Raw genomic sequence first — 21,238 nt, forward strand, 5'->3', positions numbered from 1 at the left:
TCACTTATTCATTTGGTAATTAGTTACATCATTTGATCCTCTCAACTTCAATGTTCTCATGTACAATGTGGAAACAATTTGTTCAGTCGTTTTCAGTTAAGTTTGACTCTGCACGACCCTATTTGGGGTTTTCTTAGCAAAGTACTAGAGTAGTGTGCCTTTTCCTTCTCCAGATCATTGTACAGATGAGGAAACTGAGGTAAACAGGCTTAAGTGATTTGTCCAGGGTCACATAGTAAGAGTCTGAGGCCATATTTGAACTCAAGAAGACTCATCTTCCTGACTCCAGGCCCAACACTCCGCTGTGCAACCTAGCTGTTCCTAGCCATTGAAATAGTCGATAGTGTTCAGCTCAGAATTAAGAAGTTCAAGTTCAAAATCTGATGTCTACACTTACTGCCTGTGTGGCTATGGGTAAACGACAGCTCTCTGAGCCTTCTTTTCTTTACCTATAAAATGGGGACAAAAATTCTTGTAGCATCTTTCTCACAGAGTTGTTGTGAAGTTCAAATGAGGTAATGTACTTTTAAAATTATACACCTCATGGGTTTGTTGTGAGGAAGACATCTTGCAAACCTGTTAAGCTACATAAGTGTTGGGTTATTAAAATTTTTCTGATCTCTAAAATCTAGATAACTGATCTTGTTAGAAAAGTATATAAGATAGAGCAAATAGTCTTTGACTGAGATAAAAGTCTTCGATAGTAAAATGTATGTTACGTAGTGCATGGGTTTTGTCATAGATGTTTCACCATTCAGAGGGATATTTTCATTTACTTGTGGAACTATAGATATGTTCTCAGGAGCTGAGATTGCCAGAAACCTGACTTCTGTTTAAATGGGGGTATTGCACTGATCATGTGGACCGAAGCACAGATAGCATTTTTGCATCATGGGCCATATTGGACAACAACCATCTAACTTTCATTGCTTTTGCATAATGCTATCTATCACAAACTCTATGTTCTAGTCAAGTCAAGCCTCATTTGATGACTAACTGCTCTCTAAACTTAGCACTTTATCTTCCATCCTTATACATTTGCATGAGCTTTTGCTCATGCCTGGAATTTTTCTCCTTATTTTCAGTATCTCAGAATCTTCAGCTCATTTGCCACATACTGTATAAAAACTTTCCTGCTTTTTCTGCCCAATTTTCTTTATATTATACTTAGATTGGAGATCACAGGGGCTACTCCCATCATATATAAGTTTTCAGAGGACAGCGACTATCTTGCTTGATTTTATTTGTAGTCCTGGATGTTAACACGTTGCCTACCACATAATAAGCACTCAATATATCCTCTGTCTAGTTTAACTCTCTTATTTTAGAGATGAGGAAATTAACTTCCCCAAAGTCACATAGGTAATAAGCACCAGAGAATTTGAACCTAAATCTTTTAGTTTCAGAGACAGTTAGCTTTCTTTTGTACCATGTTTTACATCTGCATTTTAATTGCCCAGGTAGAATACAAACTCCTCAAGAACAAGTCCTATTTTTGTAGCACAGTGCCTTGAACATAGTAGGTGCTTAATAAATGTTTGTTGAATTGAATTGAATTACTGACTCCCAGGCTATTGCCATAATTATCTTGAGTCAAGCAGTACAAAGGCCGTGGTATTTCCACCTACCCCAATCCTTGTCCTCGTATTAGAGGACTTCAATATACATGTTCATAACTCCACAAACTTCCAGGCTTCTTAGTCCATTCTTACACTTCCCTAACCTACACTTTCACTCCATCTTTGACATAAGTAGTCATGGTCATATCCTTTATTTCACCATCAAGTATAACTGCTCTCCTGTCATTTCCCCCCAGAACTCTTAAATTCCTCTCTTTTGTCATAACATGTTATCCTTCAATCTCTTCTTCTATCTCCTTCCTCATATAATTATTTATTATCCCTGTGACTTATAGTCAATTTTTATTTAAGACGACCCTTGGCAGTTCAATTGCCTGGAATATAAGCCTCCTTCAGGTTCTAAAGAGAAACAGTTGATAAATTCACTTTTCTAGGTCATAGGTCTATTGATCTGCCTTAGAGAAGCAGTTACTAAGTTAAATGAAACTTAAACGTTCTGAGACAGCAGTTACTTGTTTGAATATGACAAGCTGTAGAGTACTGGAGTGAATGGATGATGAATTTATTGCAATAAATGCAAATTTATTAATTTATATAGAAAGAACAAGAGAACTTTTAGACTCTTAACTGAGGAGGCTTAGATGTCAGAATTGTTTTGTGATAATGGGACAATATAAAATTATAGACAACATAAGAACTTGTTGCTAACTATAAGCTAAGATGGGGATGTTTGTAGAAAGGACCTAGCTGTTAAACCAAGGAAGAAGGGGAACTATATGAAAGGGCACACTTCAGAACTGCATTAAAGAGAATGTAATTTTGTCTCTGGACCGTCACTTCTTATTAGGCATATTGGTTGCCCAAGGAGAAACTGGAGCTCTATGTCTGTCAACTGTTGCTCAGAAGAAGGAATATGGAGAACATACTCTGTTTTCTATTATGATATGTTGAGAAGAAGAGAAAAGACAGAAGATACTTCTTTGCTTTGCCACCCAATGTTGCTGAGAGGTGGAGAAGGAAAAGGATTCTGTAAAGGAACAGTGCTGGAGACACTAGGATAAAGGACAGGATTTTTATTTTTTGGGTAAAAGTCATTGTCTTTTCCTAAAAGAGTATAATATTACTTGATTGGAAGGCATAAGTTAAATCCGAAGCTAAGAATGATTGATACTACAGTTTCTGCTAAGGAATAAGCTCATTAGAGAAGAGAAATAGCTTGGAAACAGAGAATAAGACAAGATTCTGAGTGGAGTATAGAGCTGTCTAGCTGAAATGCTTTGGCCAGTGAGATATTCTTTGTTAAGCACTGTATGAACCAGTTCAGTTGAGCAGCGTTAAGTATCTGTTAAACACAGAAGATACGCATATGAAAAAGCTTTCATTAGCAGTTCCAGGGACAGGAAAATGACACTAAGTCTACAGTTGTAGAACTGTGAGTTTCCCTGGCTACATGTATTTCTTTTATGCTTCATAACTATAGGATTTTAAGTATATGCCCACTATCCCATTTACAGTATATGCCTTAGTGGGAGAGTTTAAGTGAAATTTATTGATAGAATATTATGTGTTTGCTTTGTATTTTCAGCAAAATTTTGATTGAATGTGCTTATTTACAAATGGGAAATACAACAGTGGGGGCTCATGAGTCTTTAACATTTGAAAATGCAACATCTAGTTTCCGTGGGAATAGTAACATACAAAGATTACTCCTTGGGCCCTGGGATAATTCTCAGTAGGGCAGTAGTTCATGGCCATTCCTCTGAGCAACCACCTCAATTTGCTGAAGTAGGTACAGGTGAAGTGAGCAAACCCACCCCAACCCAGGGAGAGAGAACCCAAGAATTCCAGTTGGGGCCATGCCTACAGGCAGCACCTCCCTCTGTGCTGTTCCATATTATTACTTCTGCTCTGGCTTCACTTTCTTCCCAACATATTTGTAACTGCATAATCTACAAGTTCACACTTGTACTTTGTCCTCTGCCTTTGAATCCCTTGGCTTCTTCCCTGCCACTTATAATTATGCCCATGTCTTCCAAATCCTATAAGTTCTTGACTTGACTCTCTCATCTCCTCAAGCTATCATTTTGTATCTCTCTTCTCTTTCATGGCCAAGCATTTAGAAAAAACTTTCTACACTCATTGCTTCCCTTTCTTTAGCTCTCATCCATTTATTATCCCTTTGGAATGTGTCTTCCAAACCAGCCATTTGACAGAAATTGCTCTTTTCATATCTACCCATGATCTGTTAGTTTCTAAATCCAATGACGTGTTTGCACACCTACTCCTTGACCTTTGCATAGCTTTTAACACTACTTCACCCTGTCTAAAAGGAGACATAAGGGGCTTCCAAAAATCTGTGCTGGGATTTTTTCTCTTCTTTCTCTATATTATCTCCTTGAGGAGGTCAAGAGTATTTATGGGTTTAATTATTATCTCTATACCACTGATTTCCAGACCTATATATTTAGCTCTAATCTGGGCAGTTAGGTGGTACAGTGGATAGAGCACTGGACCTAAAGTCAGCAAGAATTGAGTTCTAATCCAGTCTTGTAAACTTACTAGCTGTCCTACCCTGGGTAAGTCATGATCTCCGTCTGCCTCAGTCTTCCCTTCTGTAAAATGAAGGGCCTTTGGTTGTCATAAGTATTAAATAAGAGGGTATTTGCAAACCTTAAAGCACTGTATCAATACTAGCTGTTATTATTATCATCATTATGAGCAACATTGGTTGGTTGGTTGTGGTTGTCCTTCATTCTTGAAGAGGACCAAAATGATCACTATGTTAGGGTCAAGTTATAGTGTGTCTGACTGGCTGATCAGACCCGGATAAGCTCAGAATGCTCTACCACAGATCGAACACAAATAGGTCATGTGAACATTTAGGTGGATTCTCTAAATTTGCACACCTTGCATTTCTTTTGCGCTATTTCAATTCTGCTTTGCTCATAGAGCACATACCTTCTCTAATGTGGGCATGCCATGCTGGGCGGTCCTGTACCGATGTCTCTGATGTCACACAATCAATTCTGAAGTTCTTCAGAGAGGCTTTTAGAGTGTTCTTGTATCAAATCATATTAGTATTAAGAACAATCTGAACTTTGGCCATATGTTACCCACTTCCTCTAGACATCTCTACATGCTTGTGACATAGAAATCTCAGGCTCTACTAAACCTGTGCCAGTTCTAAACTTCACTCTGCCTGCTGGGAGCACCATCATCCTTCTAGTTATAGGTTCACCAACTTGGAACCATCTCCGAGTCTTCACTCTCCCTTCTGTCCCACATATAACCAACTGCCAAGACTTGCTGTGCCTATCGCCGTTACATCTCTCAGTTCTGCCTGGTTCTCTCCACTCACACAGACATTCACCCTAGGTTAAGCAGCTAAGAACAGTGGATAGAGTTCTGGGCCTGTAGCCAGGAAGACCTGAGATCAAAGCCAGTTTCAGACACTTAATAGCTCTGTGATTCTGGCTAAGTCATTTAACCTCTCTCAGCATTAGTTTCCCATAAAATGGGAATAAAAACAGCACCTATTTCCTAGGGTTGTTGCGAAGACAAAATGAGATAATATTTGTAAAGCATTTAGCACAGTGCTTGGCACATGGTAGGTATAATGCAAATGCAAACATTGCTATTCTCATTAAGTTTCCTCTTTCTTGTCCCTGTCTAGTACATCCTCCACATAGTCATAAAATTAATATCCCTTAGACACAAATATGATCATACCATTTCTCTTCTAAAAAATCTTTAATGTTGCTTCTATAATAAGACACAAACTTCATAGGTTAATGTTGAAAACTCTCCACAATCTGTTTCTTCCTCCCCCTCCCCCTTTCACACCTTTCCAGATTTATTTCAAATTATTTCTCTTCATACACTTAAAGTTTCAGACAAACTGGCCTACTAGGTTTTTTTTGCAACTTGGCATTCCATTTTCCTTCTCTCTGCGGGTGCCTTTACACAGGCCATTCCCCATGCCTGGAAGGCACAGCCTCCACCATTTTCTTCAAGATACAACCCAAGAACTATCTCTCTCTTAAAGCCTTTCCTGATCTCACCAGAGGGTTATCATTCCTCAAATTATCTTGAGTTTGCTTTTCTGTATCTGATTAGTATCCTTAAAGTAAAATGTAAAAACCTAGAGGGTAAGAAAAATTTTTCATTTTTACCCCAGCACCCAAGGTTGCTTTGCATGGTGTAGGTATTGTTGTTCAGTCATTTTTCAGTTGTGCACAACCTTTCATGACTCCATTTAGGGTTTTGGCAAAGATTGTGAAGTGACTTGTCATTTCCTTCTCCAGTTCATTTTACTGATGAGGAACTAAGGCAAACAGAGTTAAGTGACTTGCCCAGCGTGACACAACTAGTAAGTGTCTGAGGCTGGATTTGAACCTGGGAAGATGAGTTTTCTTGACTCCAGGCTCCATACTCTATCCACTGTACCACAAAGCTGCCATGGTATAGAAACATAATAGTAATAAAGATACTTCATAAATCTTTGTTGGATTGCATTTTTTGACTTTTCACCAAAGGAAGTAATACTGTTGGTTGTGGACAATAGTTCAAAATGTCACACAAATACATATCACTTGTATGAAGGCATTCAGTAAACATTTTCCCCATAACATATGAATATAATTATGAGCCTAGATTTCTAGATAGAAGGGACATTCTAAGTCATCTAGCCCACCTTTGACACATGTAGAAACTGAGGACTAGAGAGGTTGACCATAGTCACTTGCCCAAGATCACAGAGATAGTAAAGCAGAGCTGAGATTCAAGCCCTAGATTCTCTATTTCAAAATCCAGGCCCCTGTCCACTACACCAAGAGCCCATCTTCTGCAATAATAGGAGACATGAATCTTGGGCTAACGTTGGACTTCCTCACAGAAGCTGGAGAGTATGCAAATTTAACTGGTCCCAGGAGAAGAGAAGGTGGGAGGTAGCTTTTAGTACCTGGTAAAGGGAATCTTAAAGTCTCTAAGAAAAAGGATCATAGACCCCAAAAGCTGTATGAAATTGTCATACCTGATACATTTATGGTAAATCATAAATTACTAGTGGAGGTATAATGGATATTTTCCAAAGACAATGGTCCAACTGGTCTTGTGAATTTTGGTCACCTCTCTCTGGGTAAAGGTAAGCTGATTCACTTCTCTTGGCACAGTTATTCCCTTTCATGTGGGACAACATTTATCGGGAGGCTATTAGAACTTGGAGCTAACATTAATCACATTTGCTGATAACCACTAGTGTGACAGTATAAAGGACTTGTCAGTCAGTAGTAGTGCCAAGTAATAACATGGAAAATTGTGTAGAAGAAAACTATTAATTAAATTCTGGATGTTGGTTCCCCAAAAGTATTTCAAATAATTATCTATAAACATGGACAATTTGGCTTCCTGGCTTAATGCTGTTAAAAATTATACTTTAAATCTCCAGGAGCGTTACGATTCCTTTAAATATTATGTATCAAATGCCTCTCTTTCATTACAACACTAAAGTGCTATTGTAAATCAGCATGATTAAACATGTTTTACAGCAGAGAAGGAAGACTTTGCATGCCTGGCTGTTATGAATTACAGCATTGTGTCTTTAGAAGATTATTCTTTGAAATTAGGAATCCTGGGGTTGGTAAACAATAGCAGAGAAGCTGATTAGGAAAGCAAACTAGTGTGCTTGGGTTGGAATTTCTATCACTCATTTCTCAATTATCAGTCCATGGGCTATCCTAATTATGGCTCATGGGTGTGCTATGGGGCCACCTCCCTATGATGCCACCCAGCAGGTTCTAAGGCCTCTTTTCCTGGCTTAGACATTCTGGGCTACATTGTGTGTGCCTGCTGCTCTCTTCAATTTCTTTTTGCAATTTCATAAGATTCCCAGCCTTACTTCTGCCTTTTTTATTTGCTTTTTTTCCTTGTTTAAAAAAATGTTTCATTTGTCACTCAGATTGTGTTTGTCTTTTCAGATTTTTTATAGTTATTTATTAAGGCAAGGTAAGGTATCAGCAAAGGGTCATTTAGAAGGCTGGCACCAAAGGATAAAGAGGAAAACATCTTCATTTGCCACCTCTATTCTTTGCTGAGATTGCCTGTTAAGGTAGGAGATGTCAGGTATGAGCCATTGACCAGGTTAGGAAAAAGAAACTAAAAAAATCCCATAGTCCCCCCTTCAATCTGGCCTTCCCCAAATAGCTGAAGAAAGCAAGGGACTTGAGGACTTCATTGGTTCAACATTAGCCTCTATGTGTAGCTTGTCCAATATTCCCCAACCTCTGGCTTGATCCTGGTTTTGGATACTGAATGCCATTTGGTTAACATTTCATCCACTGGCTAACCAAGGCCGAATTAGTGCAGTGATGATGCTTGCTACGGAAATTGTCCTCCATGATTATTCCTCTTCTTGTTCCTGACCTTGACCGTCTACCTTGGACTTTGACTCCTGTTTAGTGGATCTTTGTTCCAGGTTTGATTTCCTGAGGCTCTGATTGTTCCCAGTCTATCATACCGTTAGATCTTTTCTTTCTCTCTGGGACTGGAACACATGAAGGAAGGATGCCCCCAGGCTCAAAGCCAGATAATACCAATGTCCCCTCATTAGTGTAAATTATTAAAAGTTGACTGTACCAATGGCAACTTTTTACTCAGTAGCGTACAAAAACCAGACACAGAGCAGCACCCTAATTCTCTTTGGGCCTTGGACGTGGTACACGCCCTCTTAATGTACAGCCCAAAACATATCAAGAGGGAGCAGTCTATTTTCATTATTAATGAATATAAAGTTCTAGCCTTAAGTATATGTAATGAGAAAGTTAGTTTCTATTGACTGAGAAGATATGATGTTATATAAATTTAAGGAAATATTTTTTCTTAGTTGTTAAAAGGATCTCCACCCCTCTGCTCCCTACCCTATTACGGACAATCTCTTCTGTTAAGCAAAGGTTCTTAACCTGAGGTTCATGAACAAATTTTAGAACATCTGAGAACTTGAATAGGAAAAAAATACATCTTTATTTTTATTAACTTCTTACTGAAATTTAGAATTTCTTCAATAGTGAATGTAAGTGACAAATGATATTCTGAGCAGGGATTCATAGAGGTCAATGACATACAAAAAACTCCCCAAACCTTGAATTATGTCACATTTGCTTGCACTTGGTCTATATTTTTGTCTTTCCATACCTCCCTTCCTCTCTGTTTCCCTAGACCCCCCCTGCTTTTTCCCCCTCTACTACTCCATCATTTCCACCTTCTCTCCTTTGCTTCATCTGATATTGTTCTACATCTTAATTTGAACCCACGCCTTTTACTTAAAATATTCCTTAAATTCCATACTAGCTTATTCTCAAAATACCTTATTCTTTTCCACAGGCCATGCAATCTTTAACGAAATTTTTGTCACTGTCAGATATTGAAGTGTGAATTTTTTATGTTGGTTGCTAAGTGGCATAGTGGATAGATCACTGGGGTTGGAATCAGGAAGACTCATCTTCCTGAGTTCAAATCAGAAGTCTGACACTTATAGCTGTGTGATCCTGGGCAAGTCACTTAACCCTGTTTGCCTCTGTTCCTATGCAGAGAGAAATGGCAAACCACTCCAGTATCTTTGCCAACCCCTGCCTCCACCCCGATTTGGTCACAGTCAGAACCAACTGAATGACAGCAACCAACAATTTTGTTGAATACTCAATGGATTATGTTGAAAAAAGGTACTATCTCTGTTTTCTAAGTTTATATTTTAAACAACATTGAAATACATGCGTAGTAGGAGTGGTCATCCTGTTATTATTTCTTCTTGTGGTTCAAACATTTTCAGCTGTGTCAGACTCTTTGTGATCCCATTTTGGGGTTCTCTTTGCAAAGATACTAGAGTGATCTGCCATTTCCCTCTCCAGCTCATTTTAAAGATGCAACAGCTGAAGCAAACAGGGTTAAGTAACTTGCCCAGTTCACACAGCCAACAGGTGTCTAAGGTCAAATTTGAACTCTGGAAGATGAGCCTTCCTGTCCCTAGGCCTGGCTCTCTGTCCTCTGTGCCACCCAGCTACCTATTATTTCTTTACATTTTTACGGTTTTAATTTATAATGTTTTATTTGGACATAAGTAAGTTTAGATAGTTCTTATTTACATTTTATCTCTATGGAGATAATCCAATTAATTTTGGTACAAGTGGGGGATGAAGTTTCTAAATATGACCCTGTCACATTGTTTGGAGATCTTTCTCCAGTATTTCAGTATATCTTCCTAAGTTTTAGCAGGTGGTCGTTGTTCTCTCTTTCACTGACCAATTTATTCTGGTTACAGTCTGATTTATTTATTTGTTTTGCAAGCCAGGCACAATTAAAACAATTACTGTTAATTATTTCACTTCTACTTCTTTCTGTGTCAAAGGGATGCTTTTACTTACATCTTTTGGATGATCCATATCTTTGTCTTTAACTCTCTGATATTCTCTGCCATAAGGCTTTGTTGGACCATTTTCTAAATTAATTATCATAGTTAGTGGAGTGTGGATAAAGGTTTAACAACCATCTCTCAAAAATAAAAGTACACTTGACAAAGTTTTAAGTTCAATCTGCATTATTAAGATTTTTCTCCATCACTTTTCTTAAATCAACAACCAACAAAACAGTACTCAAGCCTTGATCTGTAGAGTTTGATGATTTCTGAGGTATAAATGTTCACCTTGAAAATTTAATGATCAGATCTTAAGAGACAGTTTGAGCAGGTTCCTGTACACCCCTGAATATATTAGAACTACATATGCATTTACAACATAAATCTTATTGCTTGTACTTAAGAAAGTTTTAAATGTATTTTTACATTTAATGTAAGTAATGCTTTCTTAAATTTTGATGCAGTTACCGAAGGCTAAATTATGCACATCTCTTTTGGGAGGGGGAAGGAAGGGGAAGGAAGTGGTGCTGATTTAGGCAGTTTCCAATCATGAAACTTCTTTTTCTCCTGCTGAAATGCATAGCAGAACAAAGCCAGGATGCTTACCCAACTAATTATTATAGCATGCTTTACCAGAGTGATCTGGATTTTATTTACTGTTTGGATCGGTGATATTAAATGGAACTTTTCCTCAGAGAGATCCCCAAATATTCTGCACATGTTTTTTTATTTTTATTTTTCAAAGGGAATTTAAAAAAAGGTATTTTTCCTTACGTACTTCAACCTTCTTTGTGAACAAGCTGTTCCTGAGTATATATGTCACTTTTTCATGTTTAAGTTGCAAAAAATGTTAGAGCTAGAGGGGTTCCCCTAGAGAACTTTCAATTTAATTCTCCAATTTTATAAATGAGCAAACAGAGCCCCAAGGAAGTGAATTCCTTGTCCAAGGTCACACAAACATAGCTTTATATTACAGATGATTTCCATACCCTGCTTGCCCCCTCCAGATTTAGAAGGAAACTTATTCCTTCTGGTCTCTCATGACCTTTGTTTTCTAAGTTTTTGATGCACTTATCACGTAAGATAGTGTATTCTAGGTATCTATGTTTATGTACTATTTCCCTAATAGACTGATGACCGCAGGGACTGTCTTATGTAAACTTTGTAACTTCTTTAAAAGCTAGGCTAGTGCTTTGCGGGCCATATACTTAATAGATCTTTTGGTTACCAACTTAAACTGACCCTCTACATCTTTTGCAGAAGCAAAATCTGACTTCCTGGACCTTACACTAACAAGAAGATTCTCAGGATTTTATTGGTGAACCTTAGAGCATGAGTGGAGAAATGGTCTTTGTTGTTCCTGGTGGAAAAAAACCTTCTGTTGGGGCCTAGGAACTTCAACTGTCCCAAAAAACCAATGCAATTAAATACCAAAAACTACTATACAGTTATCCCTTCCACATCATGACTTTCTTGATGGGGAAACATCTATTGTGGGTCGGCATAAGAAATTAAATGGGAATTTGGGGGAGTTTTGTGGAAGCTGCAGACATGAGAATGTCACTGAAAAAGTTTAGAAACTCAGAAATGCATAAAACATATGTATAGTATTGTATAATATCAGCATATTTTATTTTTTAATACCATAATAATTCAGACTTCTTTGGTATGAAGGGAAAGCCAGACATTTTACACGGATTATCCATATCTCAGGGGCACTGTACCCCCTAACTGTCCCATGATGTGGAAGGGATAACTGTATATTGATACCCACATGGGTATGAATCATAGAATTCAACAATGTTTGCCTAGTGAATTAAAAAACACTAAGATTATAATTCTCAAAACTGGGGAAAAAAGAGTTTGAAAGCCAGGGAGGAAAAAGTAAAAGTTTAGGAGCAAAAGTAATTTTCTGTGGAATATACTATACTATTTATCTGGTTAAAGGAATGGTAACTCCACTCTGGTGAAGTCCTCTTTTATAGGAGTGATGTATATGTTCTTGAGCCCAGGGGCGAAAAATCAGGTTGACTCTCAAAGAAGGTCCCTACTTCTGAAATAAATCAGAAAGCTTTTCTTCCCCAAGAGGCTTTTCATCCTCGTGGGTTATTTTCCCCCTTGCCAGTTCTTACATTCATTATCTGTAAACGCAGGGCTCCTAGCTTTATGCAAGAGATCCCCCCCAGGCCATACTGTGTTACTAGGACACCCGGGATTCCAAGAAGAATGTGTAATTGTTTCTGGCACTAGTGTAGCATGAATTTCTTTCATTGTGCTGCATGATATCTCCTTTGCCTTTAGGCTTCCCATTGTCAGAATTCCATGGTGATGTAGGTAGCTATGAGAGTGTGCTAATTAAATCAGGGTGCTTAGATTGAAGTTGGCTTCTGCAATGACTAGGTAGGCTGAGAAATTTTCTGGGTGCTGCCTCCTTTTCTCCCAGCCCGTTGTTGGATGTAATTATCTTGTCAGCCAAGATATTCTTGAATTCAGCTGAGTGTGCCTTCAGAAGTAGCTAGGAGAATGATAAGGAAAAAAAGAATGGGGGCCTAATAGATCACTCTTCTGAAACAAGCAAACATACAGGACTGCTTGTATTTAAGAATCAAAGAAAGGGGGCGATGGACAAATATGTGTTACTAGAGCTATTTTAGATCCTCCCTTAATAATTTTACTTGTGTCTTTGGAAGGACTGCAGATTTCTTCCAGCAGTGCTGGTCCTAATACCCATAAAACTCTAAGAGGAAAAGATCTGGTTCAGTAACAGCCTATGTGCTCTGCAGACCAAATAGCAGGTAATAAAACTTGGAAGGATAACTCCTAGAAAAGATCTGAAGGGAGAAAGAAAACAGAAAACAGGTGTGCATGTGTGAGGGCTATTAAAAAGGTGTTTGCATGCTCTGTTTCTTGGTGTTCTTTGTACATAACACTCTGAAGCCTGTTCCTGTGCCTTTTCCCTGGCCACCCCAAAGGTCTGTAACTTCCTGCGTGCTCGCCTCTGTCTCTTAGAATCCCTGGCTTCCTTTAAGACTCGGCTCAAAGGCCACCCACTTTCTGCAGGAGGCCTTTCTTGGTTCCACCCAGTTGCTAGAGCCTCCCCGCCTCCACCAAGGTTACTTTCCATCTTCTTTATTATGCGTGTTTTTTGTGTTGCCTAGTTATATAGACATTGTCTCTCTGTTGAAACATAAGCCATTGAGAACAGGGGCCATTTTTCCTCTCTGTATCCCTGCAGTTCAGCACAGTGCTTTACATATGCTTAATAAATGCTTGTTGATCGATTAACTCAAGGAGGGTTATGGCAACTAGGAAAGCGGAGGCTACGAAGTTTGCTTTGGGTTTATCCTTTTGGAGGCAGCACATCCACAATTGGGGTGTGTTATAGTGGGAATTCCTTCCTGGCATGGCTTGGACCAGCTGACTGCTTGAACCCTTCCCATCTCTTCAATTCTATGACTGAGTCTTCAGTCTCTCCGATATCTGCTGCTGTATTTTCAGGCTGATGCCTTTAACTATTTTAACTGCACAACATAGCCCCAGATTCCACCTTCTCCTTTCCTGCAGTCAGTCTCCTAGGTGAAGGTCTAGGCTGGGCCACAGGAATTTTGACTATTTCTTCACTACAGAATTTGCCTTCCAAAGGTCGCTGGGGAAGATCTTGTGCAGCTGCTGTTCTGTTTTGGCTTACTCTAGCAATGCCAGCAACAACAGAAAAATGAAAGCCTCTCAAATTGCTTTTGATCTGAAGCACCTTTCATTTTAAAAAATTGCTTCCTTTGTGCAATTATTCAGGATCTAATGACCTAAAAGAGACCTTGCATCGATCTACGGAATATCTTTTGGCATCTTAGATAGGAGTCAAAGCATGTCCCAGTGCTGGCTCTGAAATCAGAAAGCCTGGGGGTCAATCTGCCCCTGTGGGGGCACAATCTGTGGGACCTTGGGCAGGGTTCTTAACTTCTCTGGGCTTCAGATTCTTCCTGTGTAAACTGAACTGTATAAACCTCTAAGTTCCTCCATGAATCTCCTGTCAGCCGCTGAGTCAGGGTAGCTACCCCTGCATACTCGAATAGATTTGTATTAACATTCATGTGAGTATTTCCTGACATAGCCAGGTGCCAAATACAAAATAACATGGAGTCAGGTGGAAGAGTGGATAAAGTCACGACGGGCCTGGAGTCAGAAAGACCTGAGTTTACATTGACTTCAGACACTTATAAACTGTGTGACCTTGCACGTCACTTAATCTCTGTTTCAATTTCCTCAACTGTAAAATGAGGATAATAATAATGTCCTGAGGCCGTTGTGAAGATTAAATGAGAAATATTTGTCCAGTGCTCAGCACATATCCTAGGCACTTAAATGTTTCTCCAAGAATTCAGATCATAAACTGTACATGCACACCTGGTGCTACTATTGTCCGCATCCTTCTATAGAAATTATGATTAATCTCAATTTTCAGATTGCCAGACCTAGACCCTAGTAGTTAACATGCATAAAATCCTAAGGGGATAGAGGGAACTGATTTTAAGAGGAGTATGTTGTTATGTTGCACTTAAAGAAATAAAACAAGGATAATTAAATGGTCCTTAGCATTTTGAGACTCTAAGGGAGGTTGGGCACAGACTTGGGAGTCAGTATCAGACAAGAAAGCTTGAGGTTGGGGAGAACTGGAAAGAGACAGGAAAGCTAATGGAAACATAAATATATATATATATATAATATAATGTTATAAAATAGAAATATAAAGCATATAGAAATTATTTGAAGATATACTTCAAAAACTGTGACCCCCCCAACCACATCCCAAGGCTTAGTTCATGTTGGCTCATTGGCATGTAGCTCAGTTTAACACAATGGTCTGTGTCCTTATTGTACCCTAATTTTTAAAGTTGGTAACATTATGTTTGTGTCTTATAAATGTGCAGCACAAAAAGAGGACTTTTTAAGTAGTCAGCTTTATTTTATCTTCCCAAAACACTCCTTCTCCCCCAGGGCTGGGGTAGACAGGAGGAGGTGTTTGGCATATGGCAAGAGAGTGGGGTGGAAAGAGTCCCAGATTTGGCCCTGGGTTTTAATCCTGGCTTTGCCAAACAACTAGCTAGCTATGTGACACTGAGCAAATCACTATGTCTCTAGAGGCTTTAATTTCCTAATCCCTAAAAATGATGGTATTTGACTAGATGGTCTCCAAGGTCCAATTTCCCACTAAATCAATGATCCTAAGAAATAGAAGGTCAGAGAAATGGAGGATACCAGGGCTTGAATATAAATGAATGAAATGTTGGTGGGCTTGTGGTGAATGATATCTAAGAAGCAACTTTTCAAAGCAGTAAGTTGAACTTGGGACTCATGAATGAATTGATCTGTTCATTTTATATCAGGAAAGCAGGTAGAGCCAAAGAGACTGACACATAAAAGAGTTTGGAGCAAATTTTACATTCGCACGCATTCTCTGGTATGTTGGATAGATCACTGGGCCTGGAGTCAGGAAGACCCAAGCTCAAATCCAGCCTTGGACAGTTATTAGCTGTATGACTCTTGGGCCATCATTTAACCTGCCTGCCTCAGTTTGCTCAATAGCACTTACGGTGAGAATTAATGAGATAATGTTTGTAAAGTACTTAACAGTGCCTGGCACATAGTAGACACAATAAATTCTTGTTTTCTTTCTCCTTTCTAACCTTGATTTTGCATCTGCCCAAAAGAATCTTTGTATCTCAACAGTGTCATTAATTAACCAAAAAAGGTTTACTGAGGACATATTATATGCTTAGGCAAATCTTCTCAATGAATATTTCCAGTGATCTGATCACTGGTATGGGTGGTCCTTGCATTGACACAGGTCACATATCATAACAGATAGCCTCATAATAGATAGCACTTTCCATTGGCCAAAAACAGTCATCATTTGGTGACTCTCTTTCTGGTGATAGGCATCTTCATACTTAACTAGTCTTTTCCTAGGACAATGGTCACATACCAAATTATTTGATCCACTGGTAGAATGCACAGAGTTTGTTATCCAAGGACACAGCTTTCAAATGCTACAGGGTCACCTTCACATCACCATGAGGTTATCAAAATAAGAAATTTTATGATGATTAAAAAACATTTTAGGGTAAAACTAGTTTAGATTCACTTATAGACTATTAAAGACTTTTAGGATACCCCACATATGCCATACAGAATTTTTAGGAAAGTGAGTACAACTTCTGACAAACAGAAGGTGTCAATTTCCAAAAAGGATTGAAATTATACCTCCAGCACTTCAGGACCCAACATAGTTAGCTATGAAGAGTACCAAAATTTCATATGTGTAGACAGTACTTCATGCTTACAAGACAGCATGGAGGTGATATGAGTATGAGAGAAATTCAAAGGTCCCTATTAATTAGGCACCTATTTGTGCAAGGCAGCTAGGTGGCACAGTGGATTTAGTCAGGAAGACCTTTTCACAGCCAGCCTCAGAAACTTCCTAGTTATGTGATCTTGGGCAAGTCTCTTAATCTCTGTTTGCCACTGGAGGAGGAAATGGCAGACTACTCCAGTAAAGATACTGAGAAGCCCATAGACAGAGGTTCATGGTGATGAAGAATTGGACCAGACTGAAACGACTGAACAACAGCAACGTACAAGGCACCATGTATTCTCTTCAGAGTGATGCATGTGCCAGACTTATTCCTGGTTAATGGCCAAGGGAGTGAAGAACAATAATTAAATGCAATAATTGTTCTTTTGTTTACATGTGCACTCCCAGATTTAGTTAAGCAAGAGGCTGGTGCTTAGTAAATGCTTATTAAATGAAAGAAATCATGAATGAGTCTCTGCGTTGATTACAGTCATTAATAGACATTAATAAATGAATGTATTATTCTTGTAGCCAGAGGCAGTACAAGGTAATGGAAAGAGTTCTGAACTAGGAGTCAAAAGAAATGGATTCCAGGTCCAGCTCTGCCATTAACTAACTGTGTGGCCTTGACCCACTCATTTTGTTTCTTTGGGTCTGTGTTTCCAAATCTGTAAATGAGGGAAGTCAGATCATCCTTAAAGTTTCTTTCCCTTCCAGCTCTAAATTTTCATAATTCCATAATCTTAACAATATCTGCTGATTGATTCATTTTCTTTATGCTTCCTCTTCCAACAGAGAAAGCAGTAGTGGAAAGGTTAATCTTGTAATAAAACCTGAAATTCTGGGCCACAAAGCAAAATGGAGCAAAATGCCTCTCCTACAACCCAGCACCCCTTGAAGTGTTTTCTCCATTTTCATCGGGGAAACATCTGCATTTTTGGGGCTATTTGAGAGGTAGTTAAGCCTAGAGGTAAAGCCCATCTTGTTTCTGGTTTTGTGAATTATGGAATTCACAGTAAAGTAGTATGTGGGGTTTCTATAGAATATGGACACTTTACTCACATCAGCCGTTACAGTTTTCTTGACAGGACCCAACTGATTGTCTGCTCATTTTTTCCTGCAGCTTTTAAAAACTGGATTATGGGACATTGAGCTCCAGAGGAAAAGTGCTATATATAATCCAAGTCATAACTGCTAGTGACATTTCATTGTTAGAACTACTGGATAACATTGATTGGACTGATTCATTGTCTTTTAAGAAGTAGCATGATTCAAACCACTCTGCCCTTGTAATCAGAGGGCATGAGTTTTATTTTCGCATTCTCTCTTTTGGAGAGAATTATTGCTTTAATGGAGAAATAGAAGGCAGCTGGCTCTCATTACATCCTTTGTTCCCAGATAGCTTCAACTACCGCTGTCAAGATCCCTTTACATCATACTTAAAGCAAGTGTAATTTGTCAGGCTAGATCGAAACTTTCCATATTCTGGAAAGTTGGCTCATTTACTCCTAGATGATTTTATTTCCTACCAAAAATAGAAAATTGAAATATCATCTTTATTGGAAAATATATTTAAGGGAAAAACAACTTCCTAGGTCATGCCAAAGAATGACTTGCATGATAGCCATTTATTCTTTACTAGCTACCCGGAGATAACTGAAAGCCACAGGAAATTCTCAGTCTCACAGAATATGAGAGCTGGAAGGATCCTCAGAAATCAGTCCAAACCTCTCATTTTAGAGATGAAGAAACCAAAGCCTAAGGAGATGAAGTGAATTGCTTAAAGTCTAATCCATCCTCCACACAGCAGCTAAAATAATCATCCTAAAACATTGGTCAGAACATGTCACACTCAGGAGTATGTTGATAAATGTTTAACAATCAGCTCTTGGGGTGGGGGGAAGATGTATACAGTACATAATTTTAAGTTTAATCTACATTATTAATATTTTCTCTTTTACTTTCTTTAATCTAGCCCTAGGGATGGGGAACTGTGGTCTCGAGGACACATGTGGCTCTCTAGGTCCTCAAGTGTGGCCCTTTGACTAAATCCAAACTTCACAGAACAAATCCCCTGAATAAAAGGATTTGTTCTGTAAAACTTGAACTCAGTCCAAAGGCTGCCCCCAAGGACCTAGAAGGCCACATGTGACTTCGAGGCCACAGGTTCTTCACCCGTGGTCTAGACAATCAACAAAACAATAAGTCTAGCCCTGATTTGTAACATTTGCCAATTTCCAAGATGTAAATGCTCACAAAGAAAATTTACAATTGGTTCTTGAACCAGTTTGATCTGGTTCCAGCACATCCCTGACTGTGTTCCTGCACAAGAATCTTTCTAGAATATTTCTAGAATAAGATACAAAATCTTCAGTTTGACATTTAAAGACTTTCCGTCTGGTTCTCACAACCTAGTCAGACTTTGATTTGTCCTGAGACAGCCTGACTAGTGTTAAGTAGTTTGGAATCTAATCAACTTAAAATTGCTTAATCTATAAAGTATTGTTATCTTTACAATTAAACAAACAAGAAATAAAATAATAATAAATTTATTAAAAGCAACTTGGCAAAGACTAGGTTCCATATACGATATATGTGATATCTAATAATTACATGATAATAGTATGCTACATAATATACATTGTATACCACACACACACACACACACACACATATATATATAGTGTGTCCCAAAATTCTTAATGAAATTCAAAACTTAAATAACTTAAAACTACATTAAGACTTTTGGAATATCTTTTAAAATTTAGTTATATATCTATCTGATATTTTATTGAACCAAGAAATACAAAGCACTGACAGGTCCTTGTTGTTTAGTCATTTCAGTCATGTCCAACCCTTCCTGACCCCACTTAGGGTCTTCTTGGCAAAGATACTGGAGGGGTCTGCTATTTCCCTCTCTAGTTCATTTTACAGAGGAGGAAACTGAGGCAAACAGGGTTAAGTGACTTGCCCAGAATCACATAGCTAGTAAGTGTCTGATACTGGATTTGAACTCAGATCTTCCTGACTCCAGGCTCAGTGCTCTATCAACTGTGCCACTTAGCTGCCCTTCCAACCTTAAAAACACAAACTACGTTTCTATTGTCCAAGGACCAGTCTGGTTAGTCTCATTTATAACCAGAAAATCTGACTACTAGGTGATTTTTTAAATTTTTTAAAATTTATTTTCAGTTTTTCTTCTTTCCTTTCCTCTCTGCCTCCTTCCCTTCCTTCCTTTCCTCCTTTCCTCCTTCCTTCCTTCACTTATTTATTAATTCTTTTCTATAGCCAGTCAATCTACTAAGGCAAGAAATAGTTACAATGTTACTGATTGAGTGGGGACTCCTACTAGTGAAACTTCAGAAATGACAATCCTTTCCAGTGTTACAATGTTGCACTATAGTACTCTGCAATTGTGGATTTTAAAGTGTTACAACAATGAAAGGAATGAGTCATTCTTACTATTATCCCACAAGATAGTAACTTGCTTGGCATGTTGACAGAGCAGTAAATGTACTAAACTAAGGCAGTATCTTTAGATTGTAATCTTTACTGCTTCTAAGAAGCTATGTGTGGCCTTGGACAAGTCATTTCATTTCTTTAGGTCTTACTTTCTTCATTTGGGGCAGCTAGGTGGTGCAGTGGATAGAGCACCAGTGCAGGAGTCAGGATGACCTGAGTTCAAATCTCACCTCAGACATTTGAAGCTCGCTAGCTGTGTGACCTTGCCAAGTCACTTAACTCCAATTGCCTCATCCTGGGTCATCTCCAGTCATCCTGATGGATATCTGGTCACTGGATTCAGATGGCTCTGGAGGAGAAGTGAGGTGACCTGCACAGCCCTCCCTCACTCAAAACAAAGTCAAGTGCAAGTCATGTCAGCACTTCCCTGATGGCATGGTTTTCTTCAACAATGAAGGACAAACATACACTTTCTTCATCTATAAGAGTTAAAAACCTCTGGGCTAAATGACGTATGAGGTCCTCAAGATATAACTATAAACCATGTTTGCTGAGGATTTCAGTGCATCTAAAAAGACTGGTGAGGGGGTATACTGGATAGAAAGCTGGGTTGGGAATCAAGAAGACCTGACTTTAAGTCCCATTTCTGACACATATTATCTGTGTGACCTTGGACATATCATTTGACCTCCTACTGCCTTCATGCAACTCTCAGGGACTGCAAGAGTCCTTGTTCTCTGCACTGATAGATGGAGTTTCCTCAAAGGAAGTTACCTATACAGTGAAATCATAGGTTGCCCCCACCCCCACCCCCCATTGATCCTAGCAACTTTTACTTCTACCATTGTAGCTAAGTAAGCATGCAATTTCGCAATCTTCTACTTTTATAAGTAACTTCCCTTCTGTAATTTCCATTACATTTACCCTCTCAGTTGGTTTACTTTATTCTTATCAAGGGTTTCAGTTTTCACTAATTCTTCAGTAGTTTATTTTCCTCATATCAAAGTTATCAGTCATCAGGTGATATGCTTTTGTTCCCAGGGTTCCTTTTAAGGAGATTTAAGCCTTCTTGGGACCATTTGCAGTTTTCTTTATCATCAAAATGGGGTATCAGCATTTTGATGTTCCTATGTGGCTTATTTAGTGCAATGTTGTCCCTGGCCTAGAGACCAGTACTGGATTTAAACAGAGACACATTGTCTCATCTAACAGGCCAGCAAAAGGTGTGAAGACTGGTCAGCGAAACCCCAAATATAATAATGAAAGTCTCCTGTAACACACCCCAATTTTAATCTTTTTCTCATTGCTTATGAACTGGTACTGAGCAGTGACTGTCTCCTTTAATTTGGTTGACAGCCAAAGGACACTGAAAAAGACTCAAGGCAAATTCCTCTCTCTGTTCAGACACAAAGGAAAAAGGACCAGTTTGGGAGTCTAAGG

General features: G+C 38.7%; 1 protein-coding gene across 3 annotated transcripts in view; it reads right to left on the reverse strand.

Annotated features, from left to right (window-relative positions):
* ITGB6 (integrin subunit beta 6) overlaps positions 1-21,238 on the reverse strand; it is a 92,767-nt gene that overhangs the window by 46,602 nt on the left and 24,927 nt on the right. The gene's annotated exons all lie outside the window — the stretch shown is intronic.

The sequence above is a fragment of the Notamacropus eugenii genome, chromosome 5, assembly GCF_028372415.1.
Source record: "Notamacropus eugenii isolate mMacEug1 chromosome 5, mMacEug1.pri_v2, whole genome shotgun sequence".
Taxonomy (NCBI): Eukaryota; Metazoa; Chordata; class Mammalia; order Diprotodontia; family Macropodidae; genus Notamacropus; species Notamacropus eugenii.